Here is a 10,056-nt window from a genome sequence, read left to right as displayed (position 1 = left end):
CATAATTTTTAATTGTTATATACATTTTTTTATTTATGTTGGTGTATTTTGAATAAATGGAATATTTTGTTCGTCTACACATAGTCGGATACTAAAATATTACTATTGGATACTAAGCTAACGGATTTGTTTCGATTAAGTGTTGGTTGAAATTTTCTCATTTTCTTTTCCGGTATCATTCACTGTATTGTATGATGCGTTTGAGATAAAAAATATTAAAAGGTAATAAAAATAAACGGTTTGTTTAGGGAAAGTAAATAAATACGAAAGAGGGTAGACAAGATTAAATAGGGAAAATATATAAAAACAAGAGATGATAATAATTGTTAGTATGTATATATATATATTATATATAGTAGATTAGGCAAATAGTATGTGTGTTAACGAGTGCGCTCAGGAAATTCGTTTAGAAAAACCCAAAAATAAAAAAGTTAGTTAAAAAATATGTGCAAATAATAATAATGAAATTTCAAATAAATAATTATTATTCAAATGGACTTGTTGAAATTATACTTTGAGTAAACTAGACACTTTGTTCATGTAACCAGTGTGTTTGAATGATTGTTTGAAAATTTATTTTTATTCAGTTACTGTAATACTTTTTATAATATGATATAATGTAAGTTTAAAAAGTTGTAAAAAAAATTTTAAAAAAATTGGTGCAAAAATGAAATTATAGAATTTTAAGCAAAAAAAGCTTACCCAAACGAGCAAGACGGATGCAATTGAAAAATGGTTGGGTGGTTTTTTATGGATTGATATTTTCTACATTAACAATGCATATATTGTAAGTTTCAAATGAATGACAACTATATAAATTTTGAATTTAAACTCTAATTTTTATATATGTATTATAAATCCAATGGTAATATTATATATGGACAATAAATCCAATGGTAATACTATATATGTTGTCCATATATATAACATTTAGTCGTTTTTATTATGGGGTGTAAGTGGTTTGGAGGATTAGGAGAATGACTAGTGGAGGAATATAATTGTTCATGTCTTTGCTTTTCACCAACTTTTGGCCGTGACTGACTCTGTGTATCTGACTTTTGCATTATTTATCTGCATTTTTGTTTATTTATTCCTTTCCTTTGCGGTGAGTAACAGGAGCAGAAAGAGACATAAACAAATAAGGAAAGAAACATCAATATCATGGTGCGTGGGTGTGTGTGTGTGTGTTTTGTGGGGTTTTGATGTGCCTAATTAATTATCAGATTCTGTTGGCTTTGGAGCATTTACCAATTATTAATTAATTAGGATAGTTGGTACTTGGTATAGTTCTTCAGAGAGAGATGAGAGATGATCTGAGAATTTTAATTTTAATTTTAATTTTTTTTTATGTGGTGAGTTGAGAAAGTTTGGGTCTTCCATGGGAAGCTTGAGGTCGAGGGGAATACGTCCAAGAAAGAATGGGACATATCCAGCTCTGATGTTGAAAAATGAGAAGTGAGGTCCTTTTTGTATATGTCTTGTATTCCTTTGTCTTTTTCGGTTCTTCCTATCCCACAATATTTATTCCAGAAATAATAGAAATTGATGATTAAATTTAATTAATTTAAAAAATCTTGCAATGCATTCTCCATTTGTTTTTACCAGTATTCTGTTTGGATTTTTCAGTTCTTATGGCCAATTTGTTTGTCAAGGAACTTTAGAAGCAAAATTTTCATTTATGCTAGAAATTCTACCCTTCTTTTTCGTAATTTATTTTTCATTCATCCTTTTTTTTCATTTTCTTTTCATGTACACTACCGTTTTTCATGAATTACTCCTGAAAAAAAAGGGTTAAATGCAAAATACACCCTCAAACTATTTTTGGATTGTAACTTACCCATTAAACTATGAATTGTAGCAATACAATACCTTCATATATTGATTTTTAATTTTCAATTAAAAATTAATCAAGAAAAGATTTTGATGACAATCTTGCCCCAGTATAAGTAATCGAAATATCTAAAGTCTCTCTCTCTCTCTCTCTCTCTCTCTCTCTCTCTCTCTCTCTCTCTCTCTCTCTCTCTCTCCGCCCAATGTCTCTCCATAAGAGTCCACTTCTCTCCAATTCCTTCTTTTTCACTGATTTTTTATTCTCAAGCACACACCAAAATTTTCCTCTCCCTAATTCTTGCTTAACTCACAAACTAGTCATGAGCCTTTTCAAACTCTCCTGAGTTTAGATATAAACAAACCCTGAAATTCTCCACGCTTCATTCTTGGTAATCCCACAATCAGTCATAATTTTATGGGTTAATTACACTTTGTCCCTCTGAACTTGGGCCCTTGTAACACTTTGCCCCCTAAATTCCAAATATATGCACTTTACCCCTTACAGTCAACTTTTTTACAAGGCTAAAATGAATTTATATTTTTTATTATCAAAATATCCCTAACTAATTTTCAAGCACACATAATAATTGTACTATAATAATTACTGATTTCTTTAATAGTTGCTAAATGCATCTAAACACAATTACACTATACATTTCAATCTTTTAGCACTAAAATGAATTAGATAATTCACAGAAAGGAAGTCTAAGCTACTCAATGTATTTATCTCAATACCGATAGCAATATTTATTTTTAATGAAATAAAACTAATTAGTGCATTTGGAATGAAAATTATTTGCTTATATTTTTTATTGTAGCACTTTTAATGTGTTTTATATGAGATAAAAACATGATTAAAAATAAAAATCTATTGAAAAATGTATTTAGAAAATTTTCAGTTTTTAAAAAATATAGTATTCAAACAAAATACAAAGTAAGATATGAATGTGGTATAAAATTACCAAATAGCATCTGATTGACTCATGAAAATCTCGGAAAAGCTGCAAGATAAATGAAAATTATCAAAACCAATTTGTTTACATTTAAAGGAAGAAAGATAAGGGATGGAAATCTTGTGCAAATGTTTTAGGATTTTTTTAATTCTTTTTTTCTTCATGATACAATTTTTAAATTCTTTTGTATTACACCATCTTTTATTTTTAAAATTTTTTAAATCATGTAACTATGTGATTTTACTAGTAAGATGTTTCATATTTCAATTAAAAGTATAGCATTTTTCTAGAACTATTATGTAAGGGCATTAATGTTATCTTCTTAAAATTTTGAATGGAGAATTCATCATTAATTTTTAACTAGTCAATGAAGGGGGCAAAGTATATATATTTAAAGTTCAGGGGAGCAAAGTGTTGTAAAGGGTTAAGTTCGAGGAGGGTGAACTGTAATTAACCCTAATTTTATTTAAACTTTGAATCACCTTCTTCTTTCTACCCTAACCTCTAAGACAATGCTAATCTACCATCTTGATTAAATCCACTCAAGATGAATTATAATAGGATTTGTATTCGTATTTTTAGTTTTGGTTCCAATTTTGTAGGGTTTATATTGGTTGGTTAATTTGGTATTCTAGTTTGATATAGTGTTTGCTCATTATGACCTCGGTGTGGGCGAGTTGTAGTCTATGGTTGGTAATAAGGGACCTAAAGTTGACATTGTGGTGGAAACTAGTTTTGGATTGTTAAACAAGAGACTAAACATGCTCATCATTTTACAAAAGTAAAGAGGCAGATTGTGGAAGAATGTTAAACTAATGGAGAAGACGAGAAGACTAATACTTTTATGCCAATTTTTAAAATGTTTTTGTGGTAATGATATTACTGTGATGGTCTTCAGCTCTTTGCAAGAGTAGTGGTGGTTGTGGTGCTAGAAGGTTAAAATTAAATTTGAGAACATATATTTTGCATGGTTGTTGATGTCTTTTCACTTATGTTCAGCCCACCAAATTCACAATAATTGTTTAGTGTGCAAAGAAGTTTATAAATGAAGATAGTAAAATACTACAATTCATAGTTTGTTGTGCAAGTTATAAATCAATAATAATTTAATGGTGTATTTTGCAATTAATCCAAAAAAAAAAAAAAAAAAGCGGCCTGGCTAATTTGACAGTTATACCATTCAACCCATAACTGACCCCTAATTCTTGCTGGATTTCTACTCAAGTGTATACCCTGTCAAATCTGTTTAACCCATCGGTTCAAGCTGACTATGATCGAGTTTCAGATGATCTAGGAATTTTTTATTTTTGTACCAAAATACATTAGAGACTTTGCCAAGTCTTCACTTATTGGCCAAATATCCCATTAAATATATTTGTTTCCTTTCTTATTGTACAATAAATAAAGACAATAAATCACCTTAACTTTCACACTATAATTGTTATCGATTCATCATGCTATTTCAAACTATAATTGTTATCATCATGATATAATAGTTGAGTATTTAAAGAACTATTTTATTTTTAGACAAAAGTAAAATAACAAAACAAGTAATGCTATTTTCTTATAAGCATGTTGCTCTATTAAACAAAATAATTTTATTTTACCTTTGGCTACATGATCTATGTTCATAAAAGCATGATAAAATGAAATTAAGTTTTCAATTAATGCTTATATAGTAATAATCTATTTTGCTAAATATAATGGCACGTATCTAAAAAGCACTTTATTTATAAATTTTAGATATTTTGAGATAAGTAATATAGTTCAATCACTTACACATTGGTTGAACGGGTGACCATCTACTTGGAACTTTTACCAGGTTCCTTATAAATTATAAGGCCAGCGTAAATAACTATGCATGAATCTAATACCTTTATCCAGAAAATAAACTTCATAGTAAGTGTATGAACTATACTAGATGTAACAAAGAAGTACAAACGATGGTAAGTAGGCATTTAAAGACACAAAATATTAATTTTCATTGAAAAACTTTTGTTGTTTCTCTACATATCTTATACTAAGTTTAGCTAAGAAGATGAATAAACTATAGGGTTAATTACATTTACCTCCCCTGAGGTTTAACCAAATTACATTTCAAACCCCCAGGTTTAGTCATATTACAGTTTCCCCTTGTTAGTAACAGCATCTAATTCCCACAAACACAAAAAATGAAATGGCAAAAATACCCTTTTTGCAAAAGATTTTATTTTGCCTACCTAAAACACTTGATTTAATACTATTTCCAAATTAAATAAAAGAGTTGTTTTTTTAAGCATTACTTCCTAAAATCATCCACCAATTAACAAGCGATTGGGTAAGGAAACAAAAAAAAAAGGAAGTCTAGAAGATGGAGCACTCCTTTAAAACTTATCCTCAACATCGCCGCTTCGGTTTGCAGCAGCACAAAAAAACAAAGCAAAGAAAAAAGAAACAAAAAAAATGCATCAGAATACTTGTTCTTAAGCCACATTCCCTACCATTGCCTTTGTTTTCATATGCTACAACTACTAGATCTATTTTTTTTTTTGCTTGATATACTTTCTTTTTTAATGGTCACTTTGTTAATTTGGATGGCATTTTTTTTTGTGAGAATTCAAGGAAGAGGAGATGGAAGAACAAATATGATAATCAATAGAAGACATTGAGCAGATGGCATGAGGATGAGGAAGAGCAGATCTTTTTTTTTTTTTTTGCTTGATATACTTTCTTTTTTAATGATCACTTTGTCAATTTGGATGACATTTTTTTTGTGAGAATTGAAGGAAGAGGAGATGGAAGAACAAATATGATAATCAATAGAAGATATTGAGCAAATAGCATGAGGAAGAGGAAATTTTTTATCTTGGGAGGTTTGGGTGTTTGATGGGCTAAATTTAATTTTTTCTTCTCAAAGTTTTCTGTTGTTTTATCCATGGCCAATTAGAAGTGTTGGCGGATAGGGATGAGCAGGCAAAGGATATCAATGGGGATCTGGGGCAATTTGGGACTTTCATTAAAAATTTTGGCTGACAGCAGTAAAACTCTTGCAGTCAACGTTAGATCAATGACGGCAAGGGGCTAGGTGTTATACAATTCTTAGAATGGTGGAGCTTTCCGTAATATGTCCAAACTTGGAGGTCTGATTTGTAGTTTGGTCAAACCTCAAGGAAGGTCAACGTAATTAACCCTAAACTATAAGGAAAAAATTTTTGATAGTCTAATCATTCAAACAGAATTTTTCTACAAAGGGTCTTAAGTGGTAGAGCCATTCTCCTTTTCCTCCTACTATTAACAAAAGTCCTAAGTACCTTTCAACTATATTTCCGTCGATTATTTAGATGGAATGAGTATTGGGTCCAATGAAAAAAGGATTTGGGCATGAAATAAGAGTTGGCTCAATGCAAGTGACGAAACTCGAAGAAAAAAAAAAATTTAAATCAAAGAAGCTTATGATGTGCAACTTTGCTCAATTTTAAAGTAAATTGTTTTAAGAGTAAATCTTATATACACTGACAGTGTATGCATTATCACCGTTTGATTTATGACATATGTGAAAAATTTCAAATTCAAATTTTGTATAATTGTCATTTATCCAACGCTGACAGTATATACACTGTCAATGTAGGAAAGATTAATCCTTGTTTTAATGCTTATACCGTGAGGAGGTTTATTAGAGGGTAGAGACAAGGATCTTATCGTATAATATAGATGATACAACTCCCATACATTTTCCATTCTTCAGTGGTAGATCAGAGAAGCAAGTTATGGATTTCTAAATGTTCAAGATAATCAAGACAATTGGATTAAGGATAGCAATAAAGAGTGTACTATTTTCTTAAACTCTTGTCGACTAACTACATCTTACATTTTTAAGATTTGCTCTATAACATAACTACCAATATCACAAAGGTGATGAATATCTTTCTTTTAAAATTGTTCCAAATGGACGAAGTTAAACCGGAAACGTTTCAACTTGATAAAGATGCCGGGGTATGATACGGATCGATGCTTTTAACAAAGTTACCCTTCTTGGGTAGGGTTTCCATTCATAAGATATTGCTGGTGCCCTAAATGTTCTTAAAGCCAAGAAGGCTAATCATATTTCTTTTGCAAATTTCAACGTTTAAACTTGATAAAGATGTTGAGATATTATAGCAATAGATATTTTTAATGCAATTAGATTTCTTGGTACAGGTTCATTCTTATTCTCAAGAAGGATAATCACATATCTTTTGCAGATTTCAAGTCAATTTGTTTGTTCTCCTTTGTGGTCAAGATCTTCACAAACATTTTTTGCAAATCGTTTGAAAAACATTTTAATGTCAATTATCTCATCAGACGTGATAGGTTTTGGCAAGGGACAAGAAATAACCTGTGTTTTCAGGCTCGGACCGGACCGGCCGGTCGAACCGGGAACCGGCCAGGCATCCGGTCCGAGTTAGTTAAGAAACTCGGGTATTAAAAACTCGGTCAAACCCGGTCATAAACCGGGTTTGACCGGTGAACCGGATAAGTTGATCAACCCCGGCTTTTTTTTTTTTTTTTTTTAAACCTTTTTCGGCCATTTTTTTTCAGTCAAAATTTTTGACTGACCGACGAAATTAAAAAAACTCTTGGCTGGGGTCAGCTCCTCTGCTTCTGTTTCCGTCGTCTTCTTTCTTTCTTCTCAGATCCAATAACCCTAAATCTAAAAGCCTTCACCGTTGTCAATTGAGATTTTCCAATTAATGGACATGTGTGTCTGTTAATTGGAAAGCGCCTGTGAAGGAAAGCGTCTGAAATTTATGCATTTTACTTCAGTCGGCAGTCGCTACTCAGGGGCAAATTTCGTGCGGCTTGTTGAGGAAGAGAGACCACCTTTAGTGGCAGCTGGTGAATTAGTTCAGTTGAGGGCCTTGAGGCAAAGACACACAGTTTCTGGTTTGAGGTGGGTACTCCTTGTTCATCGACTGCCGACCCAGATTCCATTTTTTTCTTTTTCACTTTTCATAAATCTATTTCCTTTTATTTTGGTGTAAAAGTTTGTTGTTAACCTTTTTATCCTCTGCATGTATTACTTCGTTACTTGATTGTGGTTATTTTGTGAAAATTGTTGAGCTTAATTTAAATATTTAATGCTTATTTGAGAACTAAATTCAATGTTTGATTATTTACCCAGTATTCTGGCCGTTCATGATATTTAGTTTAAAAGCACTTTACTCTGATCTGACTTGAAACTCAAAGAAAAGCACTTCAGGAATGATTCATGCTCATTTGTCTAAGTTACTCTGCTGTAGCAAAAATGGGCAAGTAGAAAGTGCCTTAATCTTATATTCATCTGATGGTTTTCCCTTCAGAAGGCCTTCAAGTAGTTGTCCAGGGTCGTAGAAGAACTGCACCTTCACAACCTTGGAGTTCTCATTCAATTGTTCCAGGACCATAATTTGAGAACAAGTCCAATTATTAGGATAGTATTAGTTGGATGAAGAAAAAAAGAGAGCAAAACTGGAAGTTGGATATATGGTATTAGCACAGGTACCTCAAAAATGCCCATCCCAAAAAATTCAACCATTTCTCTAGTTGGGGAATTTCCTTTAAAAGGACCTTCCATGAAACCCCAATGCCTGAACTTGTATACTATCACCGGCAACCCTGAATATACGTGAAGGATCTCCAAAGCGAATCCACATGGAAATGTAGTCTTGAAAACCTTGAGAGCTGATAGTTTCTTTAGCTGGATCATAAGCCCGGAATTCCTCGGGCAAGGCAGTTTGCAATAGCACATTGTAGCCTCCCCCTAGTTTTCCATTTTCTTCTATGGTTAGAGGTTTACTCCCTGAAAATTCATCAGTTGCAAAACTACGAGTCTTACTAAAAGTGTTTTTTTATAAACTCTTGCAATTCCAATTGGGTCTGTGCACTTGAGATTAGAGGTTCAAATGTTCGATTTGGTAGGTAAATATATGTATTTTTTTCACTATGAATCAAATTGGAAATCTTCTGGTTGAAGTTTCATAGTAAGATGGGATCTCAAGGGTAACATTATGAGCTTAGCTTTTCTGAGATGTTGACAGGCACTTCTTTGTTCAGTTATGCTAGAAATCACGTCCACGCACAGATTTTTGTTATGTGGGTTCCAGAAACTGCATTATTCGTGCTTGCCACTTTTGAATTGGGGACAGATTTATGTAATAGTGATACGTTGAGCTGGATCTGGGCAACAAACTTTTTTTTTCCGTCTTTCACATGGGGGTCCAAGTGATAATTGATACCTTAAAACAATCTTGGATGTGGGATTTAGTCACATAGAGAGGAAAAATTTTGTTACACTTCTACTGCCGAGGACTTTATGCATGGCCACTTTGTTCATCCCAAGTATTCTGTTTTACATTATCATCAATTAATGATGGTCCTACTTTCATGATATCCCTCTTCTGACCAGAGTTTTCCTTTCGTTGATAACTGTTTTAGTATTATATGTACCTTTTTCACTATGTGTTAGTAGTATTTATAGTATTATATGTGGTGATTGAAGAAGAATTTCCTAGAACTAGCGAGAATGAAGCCTCTCAATCACGTAAGTTTAAATTTGCTAACTTTATTTAAGTTTCTTTTTAATTTGTGTCTATTTTTGAATATTTTTATTTATGAGTATTTAAATGATTTTTAGATAAGAAAGACAAATATTGTGCAACTTGATGATGAGGATGATCTTGATGATATCGACTTCGAAAGTTATGAAATTGGAGATAAGGATGACGAAGATGAAGATGAAGAATGGCTTAGATAGTTCTTTGGAACATGTTTTATTTAGATTGATATTTATCAAGCATTTGAACATGAACTTGTTACCTTATTTGGATGGCTATTTGTTAAGGATTAATCATGTATGGGATTTCTATTTTATAAATTTTGTGAGTTTGGATGAATTTGGTGAATTGTTTGATGAATTGGATATAAATTTAGATGATTGGGTTCATTGGTTATATTTTGTAAATTTGATTTGCAGGTGTATATATATATATATATATATATATATATATATATATATGACGTATATATGACGTCATCCGAGTCGACCCCCTATCGACCCCGGTCGAACCCATTGACCCCTGACCCCTGATCTCGACCGAGTCGAGTCCCGGTCCGAGTCTGAAAACATAGGAAATAACAAATGACATGTTGATGATCTGAAAATTGGGACATTCGTAGAATAAGGTGACAAGTGGTGTTTAATGTTTTATTTTGCATGTGTTTGTGTGAATTTTTGGAATTGTTTTGGTGTGCTTTTAAGTATATTAGTTTGAATATA

The 10,056-nt window shown here is 31.9% G+C and overlaps 1 long non-coding RNA gene across 1 annotated transcript; it reads left to right on the top strand.

Annotated features, from left to right (window-relative positions):
• Positions 1-7,300: 7,300 nt before the first annotated feature.
• Positions 7,301-9,673, top strand: LOC113702101 (uncharacterized). Its single transcript, XR_011816692.1, has 2 exons — positions 7,301-7,692; positions 9,415-9,673. It is a non-coding gene; the product is annotated as an uncharacterized lncRNA (long non-coding RNA).
• Positions 9,674-10,056: the final 383 nt, after the last annotated feature.

This window comes from Coffea arabica, chromosome 1e, assembly GCF_036785885.1.
Source record: "Coffea arabica cultivar ET-39 chromosome 1e, Coffea Arabica ET-39 HiFi, whole genome shotgun sequence".
NCBI classification, from domain to species: Eukaryota; Viridiplantae; Streptophyta; class Magnoliopsida; order Gentianales; family Rubiaceae; genus Coffea; species Coffea arabica.
The sequence above is the reverse complement of the archived record's forward strand: the minus strand, read 5'-3'. Positions and strand labels throughout refer to the sequence as shown.